Raw genomic sequence first — 14,589 nt, forward strand, 5'->3', positions numbered from 1 at the left:
TGAGCTGCAAATTTGCAGCAGGGCGCGTGCTGCCGCATAAGTTGGCCAAAATGCTTATAAGCCAGGCCAAGCAGGAGGGGGCGGCGAGGCAAGGCGACCTGCACTCAGTCAAAGGTCAATTGAAGTTGCGGCCAAGCAGACAGCCAGCGACAGCAGCCAAGTCAAGTGTAATGCGAGAAAGCGCAAAAATGGCACACCAATACACACACACACACAAAGCACATTGCTGCTGACTGACAGGCTTGGCGGAAGTGGCTGCCATTTCAGCTCACACCAAAAAAAGAGGCAAAGGAGGACCAGAAACATGTTACACAATCCTTGTGTGTGTATGTGTGTGTAGGTGGCGGGTGCGCGGGTGTAGGCATTGCCGAGGACATCGCTGCTTGCTTTGGGTGTCAGTCAAGTGAAAGGAAATTGTAGCTAACACACACAGAATAGAAGAGACAGAGACAGAGAGAAGAGAAGAGAGAGAGAGAGTGTGTGTGTGAAGATAGGCAAGCAGACATACCAACAGACAAACATCATCATGATGCGGCTTGATGAGTGGAAGGGAGCAGAGGCAGAGGCGCAGAGACGTGCCGGGAAATTGATGGCCTGCCAGGCTGCCAAACCTCTGCGAATGCCAGTGGGTGAGTCTGTGAGCATGTGTGTGTGTGTGTGTGTGACTGTGTGTCACACACAAAAATCCATAATCCTCGAAGCGCCAGCGACCAGCGACAGCAAAAGGGAAACGGCAAACTACAAAGCGCGAGTCAGAACGAGCTGAACGAACATAAAATTTGCTACATATATGAAAAGGCGATTGGGTATGCACGACTAGCAGATAAGCTGTAAGCTGCTTGAAATGATAGAACACGAGCTGCATATGCCTGAAAGTATCTACTAGATTTAATTCTGTTAAGCAGAGATTGGGCAAGACAAGCACTAAGAGAAGCGATGCGATATGAGAGTTACGAGCCTATTTTATTATACAAAATACTGCGAGAAAGTCGATAAGCTGAAAGCAAGAATAGAATATGCATACTCAACATTACGAATGCTTCTAGCTTGGGTGTTATTATGCAAAGAACTTTAAAAACACTCTTTCACAATCATTTAGGCAGAATTAGAATGAGATATTGGAAGGAAATATGGGATCAAGATCAAGGATCAAGGCTATAGTAAGCCCTTAGCTGATCAAAATATATTAGAAACTGCTCACACTCCCCGTTAAACCCTTATATATGCCAAATTTACAGGGTATTCAAAGATGTGTGCGTGTGTGCACGAGTCAGTATGTGTGTGTGAAAAGCCAAGGCAAACTTTTTGTGAAACAATGAAACTTTGGCAGCAGCAGCGTTAAATTGTTTGATGTGTGTGTGTGACCCACACTCACTCACTCCCACACCCGCACACACACCCACACACACTAGCACACACACGCTCAGAGTGACAGAAGCACATACAGAAAAACGTGTGTCCAACTGTTTCATATTTGTATTTGGTTTTCCTCGTCGTTTGGCTTTCAATATTTGCGCAGCATCGCAACTTTAAGCAAGACGGCCAAAAACTTGCGTCTGAATCAATTTTAACCCCCCCTCGGCCCAGCCCCATCCAGCCTCTTCCCCCGCTCGGCCAGAATAAATATGTACACAAAACTGTCAACCAAGCACGCCCACCGCCGCCCCCCGCTTTGCGGTTGGGCCAAAGTTTGCCAAGCATTTTGCAAATGATTTATTGCCACATCAGAGACAATGCGGCGTATGAGCGATGGCTGTGTAGCTAGGGAGGCTTAGCCACACCCACCACGTCACGCCATGCCACAGCCAACAGCTTTAAAACGACATTTGATATACCCAGGGACTTTTAGGATAAAATATCTATTAAATGTGCAGCCAAATTAAGTCATTAAAAAGCAATTTTAATTTCCAAAGCCGAAGAACTTATAAGTTGATATCCATTATGTATATGCTGGCATATATGCCGTATGCGTAATGTGCAAATTTATATGCAAAAGAACGGTTCAGAAAAAAGAAAGAAAACCCAAATGCAATCATGAAAAACCAACGTAAAAGGCAACAAGGCGAATGTAAAGTGCAAAGAAATGGCCTAAAAGTGAGACTTGGCGAAGGAGGAGCCGATAGAGGGCGCATATAAGGGTGTGTGTGTGTGTGTCTGTGTGTGCGTGTCGCAGCTGTGTGTGTGGCTGCCAACTATTTTTGTAGACGACGCAGCTGCCTTTCATTCCTTTAGCCAAGGCATAAAATTAAAATGCAAAAAAAAGCAGAAAAAACACAGAAAAATTGAAAAAATTATTCAGACAATGCGGCGAGAGCGAACGAGATAGATAGCTGCGACTGTGTATGTGGGTGTACCGGGCGTGTATGCGTGTGTGGGTGTGTGTAAAAGTGAAAAAAGCGCAGCTGAGCACGTCATCAAAAGCGTCTCTAGATGCTGCTGCTGCTGCTTCTTCTTCTGCCCGTTTTAGTTGTTGCTGCTGCTCTTCTCTATTTGCATCAGCCTCTATCTCTGCTGCTACCAGGCCGCCCCTTTCCTCCTCTTTCTGCTCCGCTTTTGTCGCTGCTGCGGCTGCTGCTAGTTCTGCTGCCTCTGCTTTGTCGCTTTTCCGACTGCACTGCGCCGCCTTCTAACTGCATCTGTGCGACTGCATTTGCATTTCGTTGGCAAACGCGTTGATATATAGACACGTCTATGGCATAGCGAGTCTACACTTGCAGAAAAAGTGTAGCTACTTAGTTCAAGTATGTCACATGATGATGCTGGCTCGATTGAGCAGGTATTTCGCATATTTGATTGATGTGAGATATGTTTCATTCAATGGAATATTTTAGATATTCGTTTGTTTAGCAAGTAGAAATTCCAGTGTAACAAATGTATTTAAATGAAATTATCATTTATATATATATGCTTTATGTATGAAATTTTCGTCTTAGCTTCAGCTTTGTGCACAGAAATTTATGTTGAAATTAATTGCATTAGTTAAGTATGTCAAGATATATTTTGTATAAAAATTTCAAAATATTCTGAATTTGAGTATTTGCTTTAAAAGACCGCATGGTATAGTATCTATTGGGAGCCGAAAATTATGAAATTAGATATTAATATACCAATAGACTTGCATCTACATATATATAATTCGATTTGCTGTTTCTAAAGTAGATATATAATAGAGTTTAGCTGAATTCATTTGCCAGGCGAAAAGTTTCGATCAGGAAATTACAAGTTTACCTTCGAGTATTTAGTATTAAGAACATTGTGAACTTCTGCGCCCTGCACATTGCTGAGATTTCAATCTATTTTGCATTCAAGTAGCTGCTCGGCGTACTTGATATTCAGCTCTCAAAATGCAAAACTTTGCGCTCACTTTTGTTTTCTTTGAGTGCAGATAGGCAGGTGCCTGCATCAGCATACCCAGTCTCCTCCTCCTCCTCCTCCTCAGCCTCCTCCTCCTGCTTCTGCTCTTTTCCTTCCTCTCGCTTAGCTACTAGAAAATTCACCTGCAGAGCGTCATTTAGAAACAAACGCGCAGCAAGCGAAATTTCGCTTTTGTTTCAGCTACAACAAAAAGCAGACGACGACGAAGAAGAGGAAGAAGAAGAAAATGGAATATGGCCACGTTTTTTGGCTCGTTACAAATTTGCGCCTCAACTATTTAGCAAAGTTATTTGTCTGCTCGTCATGGTGAGTGCGGCCTGTGGTACAACAACAACGACAACAACAACAACAACAACACTCACAATTTCTCACACTCGGCCAAAAAATCAAATTACAAAAGGGTGACAAGAAAATCGCTTTAATTTCTAGTTATAAAATAAAGTTATGCAAATTAGCTGCGGGTCACTAAATGCAGCTTAAGATACTTTATAAGCCACACACAAACGAGCACACACACACACACACTCATATAGTAGTGTGTGGCGCACTGGGGACCCACACAAAACTTTACAATCAGCCAATGCAAAAAGTTAGACAAAAGTTTAGCCATCAAAGTGACATAAAATAAAGAGAATTATTTATGTGCATACGTTATATAACTAATATATGTTATACATATATATAATACACACATTGAAATAGCTGGAGTGGGTGCTATTAAAATATTAAATGAATTTTGAATGAAGCCTGCGCTTAAATAGGTCAAGTGTGTCTATATGAGACTTAAGTCAAGGCCAGCAGTTGAGAAATAGGAAAATTCAGTTGCTAAACTAAAACTTTTCCATTTCAGTGACAAATGGGATGAGCATGTTCTATATAGACCATAATAGACAGAACACTAGATTTTGAAATTGTAAAGCAGTTATTAAAAGAACCTTAAACTAGTTTTAGAAACAAGAACTTATTTGACATGACTTCCATAGAAACTATGAGATGGATATATCATAAAAACGGTTCTGTCATGCACCGAATTTTAAACCAAGCTGAAGTGCAAAAGGCATAAACGAACTAGTTCTAAAAAGCTAATATAATCAAATACTCAATTTATGGATTCAAAAACCAAGGCAAAAATTGGTTTGGATTAGAAAAAAGTAGAGCCTCATTGAAGAACTTGCATTTCTAAGACTAGATCAAGTTCAGTACTAAAACCAAATAAAGATGGCTTTGTTTGCCTCAAGTGTATATATATACTATATATGCCATATATATATACCATATCTGTAATTGATCAAGGTGACAAGTTAACAGACATAAAAACAAACTTAAATAAGCAACTTTGTTGTAGGGAAAAATATTGAAATTGAGTTAATTATACGCGCAAGTTTCAATGGATTTCATAATATATCGCATTGGGAAGATCAATGGATAGCATTAGCACAGCTGTTTAATATCGGGTCAAAAAAATGTGAAAAATAAGGCCAGCAAATAGAGGCAACTGAATTAAGTCAATTATAATGAATCAACTAACCGGAAATACAGAGTGAGAAGGCGGCAAATAGCGAGAGAATATCCATATAAATTATAATTTATATGGATATATCATATATATACATATGTATATTGATATATATATGTACATACATGTCGAAGATGCGCTGCGTTTTCTAATAATCAGATCAGAAAACAGTTTTCGTATTATATGCAAATGAGCGAGGGGCGTGGAAATGGGCATTCGACTCGATGTTTGTCGATGTTTGGGTGTTGAAAATCTGAATTGAGTATCAAGATGTTTTTTCATATAAATGTATATGTACATATATATTTATTTATAATTTTGAAAGCAAAGATTCTTGGATATTCATTTCCATGTTGCTGTTTCTATATAAGGCAGAGGGCTTTTGTTACTTTCATAGGTCGGAATAGATTATAGAGTGTAAAGATGAGAGAGAGAGAGAGAGACAGAGAGAGAAAAGGAATCCAATATAAGGATAGAAAGACATCCTTATCCTCTTTGCACTCTACTCCTCTCTCTCGCACTCTCTCTCTCTCTCTCTCTCTCTCTCTATCTGTCTCTCTACCTCTCTCTTATTCCTTATATACATACTCTCTCAATCTATTGCTGTGCCTCCTTAAACTAAGTTCTTACTCCTATCTACTATCTTCTTCTTTCTCTATAATAGTTTTCTATATGAAAATTCGCTCATTATATAACGTCGATTTTCTGTTACTAAAATAGAATTGACATCTATCAAGTATTTGGATTAGTAGTAATGGGGCTCTCCCCCAGATGTGTTACCTAAATACAATTAATAGCTATTAAATAAATTTCTAGCTAGAGAATCGTAATACTTTCCCAGGAAATCAGTTCAGTTATTTCGCTTTTGCATATTCAAGAAACCAGTTTATATAGACACTGCTGGAAAATGTTGAGCTATATATAAAAATAATACGGGTGATGCAGCATATAAAGGTTTTCACTATCTACAACGTTTGACTATATAATTATTAGTGTATATATATATAGAATGAAATATATGTGTGTATGTGTGCGTTCTCTCCAAACTAATCTGATAATCGCATTCATATAAAGCCATACGTTGTGCTAATCCCATTGAATACGGCTTTGAAGCATTGTTGAATATTTTCGTCAGGTGGCACTTGCCACAGTTCTCAAACATAGATAGAAAAAAAATAAAATAAAAAATACAACTAGATAACTGTGCATATGTGTGTGTGTGTGTGTGTGTGTGTGCATATCCGCCAGTGGGCAGCGCGATTCGAAACCGTGAAAATATGCAGATAACTAATATTAACTTTTTGTTTGAATGCATGAATGAAGCGTGGCTCCATGTGTGTGTGTGTGTGCAAGTGTGCGCGAGTGTGTGTGTAAAAGTTGAGCTTCGTTAAATGAATGAATTGAATGGAAAATTCAATATATGTCTGTGTGTGTGTGTGTTAGCCAGAGCAATAATTGGGTCTACGGCTATGCATCTGGCCATAATAAAAGGCCCGCAGTTGGCAGCGGGGGCCAAAGTAAAAAAGTGGCATGAAAAACTTCCACTGCTCGTGGTCAAAATGCGATCCATAAAAGCCGCACGCACAGTCCCCCGGCTAGAAACATGCTACTCTATATATATATATATATATATACATATATCTATAAAATGTATTTATATATATTGGCAGTCTAAGCCAGGTAGGCGGGCTACGGTCGAGTGGAAATGTGGGGAAAATGGCTGAAAATTGAAGTCGGGTCAGTTGGCCGAATCTCTTGGCCAACTTTGCATATGTGGGCAGCTGAACGAGTGAAGTTCATATATATATACATATATATATATATATATAAACTTTTTTTCTCATTTTTTTTTTGGGCAGCGACGACGACTGGGCCAATCCGATTGGAACAGGGCCAACGGCAAGCAGCTGAAAGTCAAAGTTGTGCGAGATTATAGTTTTAAGATACCCTGGAGGTCCATAGGCATGCATGAGAGGGGGGATTAGTTGTTGAGATAAGGCAGGATGGGGATACATATGTAGAGTGTTATATATTATATAAGTAAGTAAGCTGTCAAGGAGAGTGGGAATATATATATATATATCAGCAGCTTAATCAAATCATGGAGTACAGCTCTTTTTTGTATGTTTCTAGGAAACTTAGCACTACAAATCTACCTATCGATAATTATCGATTTACACTTGTATATAGATATATATCTGGAAAATTAGTTAGACCTTTAGTTAGTATACAACCTTATACATATGTGTATATGTGTGTAATGACATACGTGCTTATAGAAATATATATAATATCGATAAGACGATAGACATATTTCGAGCAGTATTCGACACACCAAAGACAGATCAACTCTATACAGATCCCTTTTATATGCCATATCCTATATAATATATCCTACTCTCCATTTGTTCTCATTACTCTACAGAGTATCTGCTGGCCGTGCAAACTCAGCAATGGAGGGGCTCTTGCTTGTTTATTATGCTTTTCTTTTCTGCTGTGTTTTTCGTTTGCTGTTCTTTTATTTCGGCATTTGCTTTTGCTTTTCGCTTTTGCCTCGGGCTCCACAGATTTTCTTTATATGCCATGCATAAGTTTTATGCCATTTTGCGTAGCAGCAGTGCACGACTAACCGAAAACCGTTTCGATAACAGCTCGAAGGCATTTTATTTTATGGCCAACAGCCGGAGGGGCAGTAGCCAACCCCCCTCCAACAGTCGCCCCTCCACCTTCGCCTCCAACACCCCCTGCCCAAGCGCCTCGAGCAGCGAGGAACAGCTGGCGACAAAAACTTCTGCGCGTCTAACGACAAACGACTTATTTTTTGGCACGAAGCGCAAAGAAAACAAAAAAATGTATCTTTTTGGCTCAAAATTAAATGAAAACATATATGCTAAACACACACACAGACACACACACACATAGCTAAACCACTTGGTGTTTGTCTTCTAAGAGAAAATCTCCTAAAGTAACATAGATTTTCGCGACCAAGATGCAAAATTCCGCGAACAGCGGGGCCGAGCGGAACGGAACGGACCGAAACGGCATGGGATTGGTATGAAACGCGTCGAGCAAATGAAAAATGCCGAAGACAACCGCAAAGCGAAGCGCATTTAATTTTAGATTTATAATGTACAGGGTGTCGACGCGTCGACGGCAGGTGGCAAAGCCAAACACAAGATGGAAGATGATTTAAATAAACGTAAGCCTAGCCAAGGCGAACCCTCCCTAAAGGCGCTCCTCACGCTGCTCAAGGGATTTTGATAGCCCTGAGTGTTACACTTGAGAGAAAACTAGGCAAACATTTTGTGAAAGCGAAAGGATTTTAGATTTTTGTCTTACATTTAGAACCCAGACCTGTCTATATTCTGGATTGCGCAGGCATTACGAGTTATCCCTTTTATTGAGCTGCTAACTCGAAACTAGGCTGAAAGGCCAAGTTCTTTAGCCTAAAGTCCAAATTGTGTATATAGTGTAGAAAATGTGGAACAGGATTTGTTTTAAGATCCGAGCTTGTAGCTGGCTTTGATAAGGTAACTTGAATTATATAACAAGCTAAGGGTAAGTTCCTGGGTTGCCGATTAAAACTCAAACAATTAATTATTGAGTTCCAGATAGATTTTAGATTCAGTTTTATATAAAATCTTAAAATATAACTATATCTATATAATATAATAATAGAACAATATTTTGGCAAAAATTATTATATGTATATATTGAATCTGTGTAGTTCCAAATGTTGACCCAATTTGAGTTATGGCGAGACCCAAATAACGATAGCGCCCTACTATCTTACAGACACAACTTTATCGAAGCTACATAACTGTCAAAATTAAATTCCGTTTGATTGATTTTGCATATAAAATGGGAAATTTTTGATTTGAGCAATTTCGTGTAGTAAAACGAAACAAAGCCTTTCAATGTATGAAGTATTAGGTAACCATATAAAAAGGGAATATATCAAATATATTATAAAAGTATATTCCAATTTTAAATTGTTAAATTTAATAAATCCTACCTCAAATTTGGGAAATATAAAAGAAAAAATTCAAATAATAAAACCCAATTTGAATTGTCTTATATGACGTCCGCTGTCTATCTTGATTATGGAATGATTTAGTAGCTAACTTTCTTCGCTTCCATATTGCCACCCTGTAATTTGTGTAGAGCAGAGACAGAGGGAACACCCCTTAATGCGAGACATCAGCGCCTCCTCTGTCTCTGGCGACATGTTTCCTAGTCAACAACATTTTCGAATGTCTTAATGTGTGTGTATGTATGTGTGAGTGTCTTCTTCTTATACTTTCTTTGTCTCTAGGCAATTCTTAATGATGCGCTCTCTCGACGCTCTCCTCCATCGCGTGGGTTATTTCACACTTTATGCGACATTTTTGAAATGCAACTAAAAATAAATATATTTTTAGAGCGCATTTTTACCTCAATTTTCCTCTGCTGTTGTTTTCCTTGATGAAAATTTTCCTCAATTGCGTTTACTTTTCCAATTTCAGTTTTGATTGAAGCCACAAAATACTTCGATTTATATTAGCACCTTTTATTTTTAAATTAATTATTTTTATTTTTGTTTTTCTTTTCTCTTGTTTTTTTGTTGTTGTACCGTAACGCGTGCGCTTTGAATATTACTTTTAAAATGAAATAGAAAATTTGTTTTAGTTTTGTTATAGTTTTTAGCACAATTTTAACGAAAACTTTTAGCTAGTTTGTCGCGTGTGTGTGTGTGTACGTTTGAGGGAGCTTTGCAGAGGTGGGGTCGGGTCTTCTAATCTGGCTCGTTTATCAACTCATCAAAGGGCAGTCAAAATGCCAACATGAAAATAAACTCAATTTCTATGCGCGCTGCATGCGAGCTGTCGCCCTATAAAGAGAGTGAGTGAGCGAGTGAGAGAGTGCGGGAGAGAGAGAGGGGCACAGCTGCAAGAGGCAAAGGTAGAGTCGAGCGTAAAGGACGCTGCTCTTCAAGCGTAAGGGCTCTAATGTACACCAGGTTGTCTGTATGTGTGTGTGTACCGTACAGTAAAGTCGCTTTAAAGCAAATGCCGATGAGAGATTAAAGATTACAGATTTGTCACGAGCAATGACAGAAGCAGCGATAAATTTACAAAGGAAAATTCAAAGCTAAGGAAATGTTATCCATTATGGCACAACTTTTTTTCATTAAACTGACAAAAACAGTGGGAAATTCATGTGGAAATCAAAAACGTTATCAAACAAAATTTGTTATTCAGTGCGCAAGCAATGCGCGACCTTGAATAGATTTTAAATTCCAGCAAATAATAAATGGTCCCGAAGGATGCGAGAGCCCTAATCGTCGAGCCTGCACTGTAACTGTGTTTACGTGTGTTTACGGGCTACAACTACGTTACGTATACGCAACGTGTGCAAATGGCATACACAAGGGACAAGGCAGCCCGTACGTGATGAGAGGGCAGAGAGAGAGGAGGATAACATAGATTGGGGGACAGAGCGAGAGCGAGGGAGTAAGCAGAGAAGAGAGTAAGAAGAGAGCGAACCGTCGATGACTATTTGCAGTGTCCAAAGCAGGGTGCGGGAGCAGGCGGGCAGTGGGGGGTGGGGGTGGCCCTTAGGAGAAGAGCTCCTGCTCGCTGGGTATACACAAAAATTGTTTCAATTCTGTGCGACAACAACAGCAAATTGAAAACAAAAACAACAACAACAACAACGAGAACAGCGACACGGAATTTTGTGTGTCACGCATTAAAATTCGCTCCTGTTGGCCACGCCACTGGCCACCGCTAGCTACTACTACTGCCAGTTATTGTTGTTGTTGTTTGTGTAGTGCCGTAATTTTATTTTATTCTGCTGAAAAATCGCTAACAGCCGCAACTGCAACAACAACAGCAACAGAAACAACAGCAGCAACAACAACAACAACAGCAGCTAGAGAACCAAAATCAAGTAGGTTCACACACTAGTTTCTAGCTGTGTGTGTGTGTGTATGTGTGTATTATGTACATATGTATGTGTTAGCTCTGGCCGCTGATTTCTGTTTTTGTCGCTCGCCTGGGCCGAAATAGTAATTTTTTTTATTTTTATTTAGTACGCTTGTTCTTATTGCTGTTGTTGTTGCTGCTGTCGTTGACTTTTCGTCTGGCCTGTGCCTGGGGTCTGTGGCTAATGCTTTAAAAAAAAATTATTTTTTATGGCTTTTTTGGCGAAAAAACGCAGTTTATATTTTTAAACACGTCGCTTGTGTGGTAACTGTTGTTGTTGTTATTTTTGTTGCTGTTGTTGCAGCACAGAACGCACGAAAACTGGCACAAACACACACACACATTCACATTCACACACACACGCACACAGAAGCATGCACGCTAAAATGTCGTCTAACGTACGAGCTGCTACTGCTGCTGGCGGCTGCGACTGATGCGGCGACTGCGACTGCGACGTTGACGTACGCGTAGTAGTAGTTGATTTTGTAGTTGAAAATCAAAAGAACGTGAAAAACGTTGCGACTGCGAGACTTGGCGACGGCTAAATGACGACGGCGATAGTGTGTGTGGCAGAAGCAGAAGTGTTGCAATCACGACGGTAGAACAACGACTCAGCCAACACACGAGCGCAGCAAAGCAATCGACCAACTGGGCCCCCACAAAGCAGCGGCAGCGCCAGCAGCGACAGTGACTGCGACGCCAGCAGCGTTGTTCGTTTTACGTTCGGCTGGCATTCGGCTGGATTGGCTGTTATGCTCGTTGCTATTCGTTTTTGTGCTCTTGCGCTCCCTTTCCTTTTGGCGCTCTTTTCTTCTTATTTTATTTTATTCTTTTAACTTAACGTAACGAGGGATGCAATGCACGTGCGAGAGCATGCATGTGCGTGTTAGTGTGACTGTGCTTGTGTGTGAAAAAGATTACAATAAACACATTTTAGCGATATTACATATTTGGCCTATTTATTAAGCAGCAGCAGCAACAGCAACAACAAACGTTCTCTAGTCGCTTCCACTCGCGCGCCCACACTCTTTCGCTCACTCTCTCTTTAGTCTCATACGATTAGAGTTGTTGACGCTGGCTGCGACGTTGACGTACGTGCGCGCTATGGCTGGCCAAGCAAACACAGTTATGTTTGACGGTGCTGCTGCTGCGTGCGTTCGCTTTTTTATTATTTAGTTGGTTTTTTTTTTATTTTTTTTTTATTTTTGATTCTTTGCTTATTGTGCAATGAGCCATGGCGACTTAATTGCTTTTCGTTTGGGCTTTTGGCTTCTAAAATAACAACAACAACAAATGCCAGTTTTATTTTCTCTTTGCGCTACGCTGCACTTCAAATGCTTATTGTTGCTGCTGTTGCTGCTGCTGCTGCTGTCGTTCTATCTGTCATGGCGGAGGCGCATAAATAACGGCGCTGATAAAAACTGGGCGAAGGGCGTGCTCACACAGACGTATGCACGTAATTATGGCCAGCGCTTTTATCAACTTTACGTAGTTATATTTTGTTTTACTTTTTTTCTGTAAAGCTGCCGATTACATAAGAGCTGAAAATCTACTTGGGAACGGCAGCTAACTGAATGGAGGTATGGACGTATGGAGGTGTGTGTGTGTGTGAGCGTGTGTGTGAAGTTGGAAAATTTGAATGTTTCAGCATATACACAGCGAGAAAAACAATCATGATAATTAAATTGAGTTCACTGATGCGTATACTTAACATTAAATTCAAAAGCAGCGTCAACAGCAGCAGCAGCAGAAGCAGCAACGACAGCGCGCGCAACAAAAGCTTCCTGCTGCTGCTGCTGCTGTTCGTCGCCGTCGTCGTCGTAGCCTTAAAAAAACAGTTTTTAAATTATAAAAAGAACCTTCAACTGACAGAGCGTAGACATCGCTGTTTGCGTGGGGGTGGGCGGACTGGGGCGCTCTTTCATTGGCAACAACAAAAATTATATAGGTTAACATTTTGCTTGTATCCCGCATGCTTTCTTGCAAGAGCAGGAGAGCAACATGCAAATATGTTGGCCGCACATATCCCGCTCTCACTCCCAACATTTGTAATCACAAAAAAATCAAAGCCACTTTTCGCTCTTAAGTGCAAAAATCAGCCAACCCCAAAGTGGCAGCACCGACGCTCTCTTTTGCTCTCTTCGCACAGCCCGACTGACTCCGAAGAGCATTCGAGAGAGCGAGCTTTGCCATGTGCGTGGGCGAAACACACACAGGAAACAGTTCCTAGTTGAACTAGTAAACCAGCAACCTTAAATAGAGCAAACGTTGTCCTGCATGCATATGTGTGTGTGTGTGTATGTTGTTATATGCCTCTCTCCCTTGCTCTAGCTCCCTTTTCTGTCAGCCTGTCTTCGGGCACTAGCCTGTTCACTCTTCCTGGCTGTTTATTATTGGGTAAGAAGGGTATCGTATATATATGCACAAATGAGTGTGCGTGTGTATGTGTAACAGTGGAAATAAGTGAAATGTGTTTAATTAAGATAATAATTAATTAAGATAATTAATAAAATGGAAGCAAATAAAAAACCATTAAAGGTAAATTAAAAATAAATATATGTGTATTTATGCATATAGTTAATTACTTAAACTGTATTGAATTACAAGAAAATATTTTACTGTATAGAGCATATCATAGTCGACTAGTCTTTAATTTGTAAATTTGCTTAGTCGACAAGTAAATGTAAAAAAACAGCTCAAAAGAATAAATCACAAATCAGCGACGAGCCTAACCTAGACGAAACCCAACCGGGCCACGCCTCGCGTTCCCTCGCCCCTCTTTGTCGTTCACTATCCCTCTCTAGCGACGAGCACTGTTAAATGGACCGCGAAATGTAAGCGGCGCGTATCATGTGAAAGACGTTTTAATGGGTCAGCAGCCAAACAGCAGCAGAGTCTAGGCAGTGTCGACCTTAAAACGCATTAGCAACAGTCGGATAAATTGTAATAATTTTATTAGCAAACATGAAAAGCGGACTCCGGGCGCCTAACTGGCCAGTTAAGTGTTTCGAAAGGTGCTGGCTGCCCCCAGTTTAGAAGTTCACGAAATCCAATAAGAAAACGTAGCGCACAGAGCGACCAAGCAAGCAAACGAGCGAGAGTGAATGAGTGAGTGAGGGAGAGCGAGAGAGACGTGACAAGTGCAGGCGCGCTCAAGGTAAATGCGTCGCAGCTTCAGTCGACGTCGACGCGCCGCAGCAATGCAAGATCAACTGAGCCGACTGGCCGAAAAAACGAGCGAGTTAACGAAAGAGAGAATAGAGCAAAGCAGAACGAGCGCGAGTGAGCGCAACCAAATGTCAAGCATAAGAAAAACCACGCGCGAATGACAATCAGACAGCAACACACAGACACACACGCACACACAGATGCAGAGTCGGATGCTGTTAGATGGTATAACGTCAAGTGTTGACTAATACCCGTTTTAGCCAGCAGAGTTGTAGAGCCAAGGCAAAGAACCTTTCCCACTCTCCCTCTCTCCCCTTTCTCGCGTTTGACATACTGACCCAATTCCCGGTTTCGATTTTCTGGTTTTTCATACAAATACACGTTTTCCGCTGTATGCACATACACACACACATACATACGCTGAAGCAGACATACGAGGTGCGTGCTGGAAAAACGAGTTGCATGCATAGAATTTTCGCTAAACAACCAATTGCATTTATTCCCAAAACAAACAAAAAAAAAAAAAAAAAAAAACAAAAAAAAAATAAAAATAAAAATAGAATA

General features: G+C 40.5%; 1 protein-coding gene across 16 annotated transcripts in view; it reads right to left on the reverse strand.

Annotated features, from left to right (window-relative positions):
- bol (boule homolog, RNA binding protein) overlaps positions 1-14,589 on the reverse strand; it is a 40,599-nt gene that overhangs the window by 25,086 nt on the left and 924 nt on the right. For 3 of the 16 annotated variants that reach the window (XM_018005747.2, XM_089467636.1, XM_089467635.1), the window contains exons 1-2: positions 11,260-11,514; positions 9,326-9,528 (exon numbers count right to left, since the gene is read on the reverse strand). The exons of 3 other annotated variants lie outside the window; for them this stretch is intronic. The gene's annotated coding sequence lies outside the window, so the exon portion shown is untranslated. Of the gene's footprint in view, positions 1-9,325; positions 9,529-11,259; positions 11,517-14,589 lie in introns of those variants that run through there. 10 more of the 16 variants (XM_089467627.1, XM_018005748.2, XM_089467631.1 and 7 more) reach the window with 9 other exon arrangements.

The sequence above is a fragment of the Drosophila arizonae genome, chromosome 4 (assembly GCF_054131065.1).
Source record: "Drosophila arizonae isolate 15081-1271.41 chromosome 4, UAZ_ARI_1.0, whole genome shotgun sequence".
Classification (NCBI taxonomy): Eukaryota; Metazoa; Arthropoda; class Insecta; order Diptera; family Drosophilidae; genus Drosophila; species Drosophila arizonae.